Below are 5,635 nucleotides of genomic sequence, written 5' to 3' on the forward strand. Positions count from 1 at the left end.
CTTGTGTTTCTTGAAAATAATTTTCCCCAAAAAAATCCAAAGGCAATGTTTACTTCTACTTATGAAAGCCAGCAGCTTGCTCTAACATTATGATGTGTGTGTTTACCTCTCAGCTGTTGTTGGCTCCCTTGCAGTTCATTTAAGTGCATCTAAAAACACTGCCAGCAGTCCTCGGCTTTGGTCCACAACAGCACATCACATCTCTATTCCATCAGTGTTGTTTTCCAGATGGTTTGCACTGGGGAGAGATTGTCACAGTGATGGATCAGTTGAAAGCAAATCTAAGTTGTGGAAAAGAATTTAAAAGCACCACAGAGAAATCTGAGAGCTACAACTCAAACTTTAATTTCTTCAGTGGTGGTGGAAAACACTTGCTCTCATAGTAACTGAAGAAGTCAAATATAGTATTTTTGATCAAGTACCTCAAAACTAATGATGTGACTGCAGCGTGAGAATATTTTTAAAACAATTAAAAAACACCAGTAGATAATATAAGATTATGCTGCTGTTCTCTGGTTTACATCACTTTAAACTGAATATCTTTGGGTTTTGACATTTGGTGATGTCACTTTGAAATTTAACAGGCCGAATGATTATTTTTATTAATTTAAATAGATTAATTGACAAGGAAAACAATGTTAGATGCAGCTCTAATTTTTAGGATGATCTTATCTTTTACATATAAAAACTTGTTACTGGTAACCATTGCTTTCTAATAAATCTGAAGTACAATATTTCTTTCTTAAACATAGGGAAGTATAAAGTACAATACATGGAAAATACTCAACCACCTCAAACTTGCACTTAAGTACAGTACTTGAGTACTGAAAGAGTTTTCTTTAAAGATCAATAACAGTCCATTTCCAGCTGATCATGGAAAACATGTAGATCTGTATGACTGCTGCATTCACAGTTATGACTGATGTAACATCACCAGAAAAAAAAGGTTGTTAGTCCCTGTGTTTAAAAACTTGTCACTGATCACAGCTGATTCAAATTGTGTGTTTTGAAATTTACTTTTGGCTCACAGATGTGCGATGCATTTAAGATGAATCCAAATATTACAACAAAAATTGCACAGAGCAAAATAGTAAGAAACATAATTAAAACTGTTCCCTGTGGAGTCGGACAACTTTTTCCTGTTTATGACTTTCCTGTGGCGAACACCTTTTTGGATTCTGCACTAATTCTTCATTACCATCCCCATGTAAGTCTGTAATTGAAAAAAGATAGGAAGCCCATTATTCTGCCTGTGTAGTGCAGGTTTTGGGTAAGTTTTGTGAGGGTTCATCATCAACTCACTCTCTCTCTTGCTCATATGCAATTACCTCTGTGAGCATCCTGCGACTCCTGAGACTGCTGGCACAGCCAATTAAACTGGGTAACAATCATTATAATTAGAGAAGCTGCTCCGCTGAGAAAACAGAACTATGTTAGGGTGAAGGTGTGCTGAGGCTGCACACAGATCCACTGACATTCATTATGGACAAACAAAATATGCTGTTATTCACTGGCTCAGCGGTTAATATGCAGGCCACATAGTCTTATACCTGCCAAAGAGAAACTACCACACACATCTGTGATCTGGTTATAGAAGCTGCCCCACACCGTCAGCCCATTTCTCAAAACAATTATAACAGTTTAAATGCTGATAAAAAAAGATTCGATCTGCTTTTTCCTCAATTATACCACTAAGTCCCAGGAGTCTGGCAGCGCTGGCTCGGTGCTCAAAAAAACAAAATAATTGCATTAATTAATCAATATATGTAATTACTTTCCAAAGCTATATCACAGTTTTAACTTTTGTTTATTTGGTACTAACTTTTTAATGGTGCAACCTATAGTGGAGGCTCTTTATTCTACCTTAAAAGGTATAGTTCAGAATATTTTGGAAATAACAGTTATATTTATTTGCTTTCCTACAAAGATTAAGATAAAAAGATCAATATCAATTTCATGTCACCACTTTAAACACAGAGCCAGAGACAGGATGTGTTTTGCCTAAATGGGGAAACAGATGCTTCTATTTATTGTGAAAAAAATACACCTACCAACAACTATAAAGCCGGCTTCCAGTACTAGCACCATTAATGTTGTTTGTTTCACCTGTACATCAACAGAAATGCTCTGAGAGGGACTAGCCTATACTTAGGCACAGGAGCATTTGAACTAAATGCTAACATCAGCAGGCTGATGGGAATGGCAGTTTCTCAGGTCATAAACCAAAGAACTGAACAAATGAAAATTTTGAACCTGATGATGGCACTGGATGAAAAGTCGAAGGACAGCCGAATCAATACCAAACCAAATGATCATCATCAGTTCACCCTGAAGGGTAACATGAATCTCTGTATCAAATTTCATGGCAATCCATTTAATAGCTACTGGGACCTTTTCATTAAGAATTACTAAAGTGTGGTGCAAAAGAAAAACACCATTGGATCACCATCATCATTAGGGTTCAATGTCTGGGAAGCATCAAGAAATTTGTCAGACGTGAATCTCTAAAATCACAAATTTTACATTTCATACACTTAAGATACAATGAGACAGAGCTGAGCTATGTAGTTGCCCCCCCACTACCTACAGTCTTTAAACAATATAAAGTAGCCTAAACATGCCCTGAATCAAGCTTTGTACTTATCACACAGTCTAGGTTGCGTCTCTTGAGCCAGGGTCGTAACAATGTCAAATCTATAACTACAATTATCTTTTTAGTGAGACTTTAGCTAAAAGAGACTGGGCTAATGCAGCTCAAAAGCACAGACTATTTAACATAGATTTTACGTGATTCATATTCTTAGTCAGTAGAAAATCAGCACTTGCCATCCTTGTGCACACTGAGGTTTATGAAGTAGGTTTGTTCAAGTGACAAGACAGGTGAGGACAAACACAGAAATTGTTAAAGCACAGTGGAACCAGGGACTTGTAATTAGGCTTAAACATAATGATTAATAATCTAAGATTTGGGTTTGGATTCTCTTTGATTGCTTTTTAGAATATTTTAAAACAGTGTAAACCTAATTAACTGAGGGCATAGAGGTTTAACATGTCCATATATTTAATATTTAAGAGAGACTGAAGTAGTGATAGTGTGTGTTTTGAGCCATGGAGAGTAGATAAATAAGAAAAAGTGATAGAACATAAACCTTGTCCGAGAAGAGCCTTTGAACTCATTTGGGCCTTAGAGGCGGCATTAATGATGATGATATATTGAGCTATAATTGAATCTGAATTTAAATTACGGTTATATGGTATTTGGCACAGTAGCAGCTCTGTATGAGCCAGACTGGATTTAAGTCAGGTTTAGGGCTGTAGCTGAAGATACAAGGAATTCAGAGAACAGCTGTCATGCTGGAGATGGATGCGATGACCTTAAGATTATAGAGGATGAACTTCACACTCATTTTCCTATTTGAATTGTGGGGTTGAAATGCAAATCGGAGAGAAAAATGTGTTTGTTAAGTGAAGCGCGAGAGTTAAGAGAAATAACCTTTAACAAAGAGCAGATTAGCGAAAGCTGACCTCTATAAATTATCACAGGAAGGGACAAGGTGATTCTGGTGATGTCTACGAGCAGTGTGCTTCGCATTTCTCATTGCTGGATTTAAAATCCAATTATCTGAAATTATTGTCTGACATTTATACATTTTCTAAAGCACAGAAAACATAACCTACCTGTTATGTTGTTTTTCTCTGTGTGGATGCTTGATTTGTTGAGTAAACAGCAATATTTTGTCATAAGTCAAGCCGACATCCATCTGCTTCCTTTGTTTGTTTGCTCTCTTCGATCTGAAGCTAATGATGACAGGTGTTGCCAATGAGTTGATTAGTCAGCTGCAGAGTGACACACATTAGTCCAGGGATTCACGGATCATGTCTGCTTTGGAGGAAGAACACAAGAGCTGCTGCCAGATTTTGTGATTATATTCACAAGTTAATAATCTGCATATCTTTTTTAATTCCATTTGGAGCCATCAGCTGGTCTAACAGAAAATCAGATAACAAACCCACATGTGCATTCACATGACCACCCTTACATCCTGACACAGTCACATACTGTAAGCAGGGGCTTCAAACTCCTGGATGCCTTACAGTAAAGCACTTATATCCACAATATGGCCAAAAGTATGTGGACATCAATATACTGTTGTGTAATTTTTATGTGGGGCTGTTTTGATCCAATTAAGGGAAATCTTCAACTCCATATTATCCTAAAGATATTCATAATGTAAAACCTAATTTTGGACACTAGTTGTAACTGGTATTTTTTCTGTTGAAGCTATTTAATGTATTTACAGTCATGGATTACGTCTCAATATAATTTTCCTATAACAATTTTTTTCTTCAAAATAAAATGTTATTGTCAGTGGTGGAAAAGAAGGTGAGATGGACTATTTAACTAGTATTTATCTTTTCCAGGATTATATTATATGTATTGTATAATCTGTTGTAGTTAATGAAGGTGTGAAGGTCTGTAAAGGTTGTTCAAGCTAGTACATGCTACACGGTATGCATCATGCTGGTGTCTATGACTCTGCGGACACAGAACAATACAAAGAACTTTGTTCTTGCACCACGGTACTCCATGATCTGATTCAACTTTGGAGCATCTTGCTGCATAAACTTGCATATTAATGAGGGAACACTGGTCTGCCACAAATTGCTATAATTCATTCACACTTAAAACTAACAAGCTCTCACTTTCTCTTTCTCTCTGCAGCTGGTTCAAAATGCAGCAACAGGAATTTGAACTAATTCAAGGAAATATGATCACATCACCCAAATCACAGTCTGCGGTCCTCTGGCACGGATCTCCTGGATGTTGGATTAAGATTGGTAACTATAGGAAACAGAGCTGTTGCTGTCAAAACTCCCAGACTCTGGAACACTCTGCCAGAGGAATTAAGATTCACCACCTCTTCTCACACTACAGACAAGTATTTTCATATTAACAGGCTACAACTTACTGTCATTTAATGTGTTGAGCTCATTTTATACTTATTGTGCCTGCATTTTCCTTTTGAAAACGATAACTCCAGAACAATATACCTAGTAGAAAATTCATATCTACACCACAGGTACCCTATGTGGAGTAGAGTAGATGATGTGGTTAGCTTTTGGTTCCTTGCCACATAAATTTACATATTAATGAGGTAAACAGATTTTTTTTTTTCTGTTAACATTCTTGATGACAAACTAGTCAAGTAAGCAAATGTGTTGTTTTATCATGGAGAGCATGGCGGGATAAAAGTGCCTTTTACTTTTACTTCTTATAGTGTCGTTTGAAAGCGTCTAAAGAGTCTAATTCTGATTTATATAAATTTACGGTGTCCTGTAAGATCATGTGGGCCAGGGATAATTGTATTTTGTGACATTCATCCAATCATCAGTAAAAACCTCCTCCAAGTAAAGACCAGCTCCTGTCTTCAGCCTTGATTGTTTGTTTCGCTGCAGAGCAGAGACAATTTGGGATGAACTTAACCAGCTCTTGTAGCTGAATAGGAGCAAATCCCTGCAGAAGAATGGAAGCTGTTATAGCAGCAGATCAAAGCCTAGAGTTTTAGAATGAGATGTCAAGCAATCACACATGGGTAAATAATTAGAGTGTCTACATATAACATAATCAAACTAG

Source organism: Seriola aureovittata, chromosome 17, assembly GCF_021018895.1.
Source record: "Seriola aureovittata isolate HTS-2021-v1 ecotype China chromosome 17, ASM2101889v1, whole genome shotgun sequence".
Lineage (NCBI taxonomy): Eukaryota > Metazoa > Chordata > Actinopteri > Carangiformes > Carangidae > Seriola > Seriola aureovittata.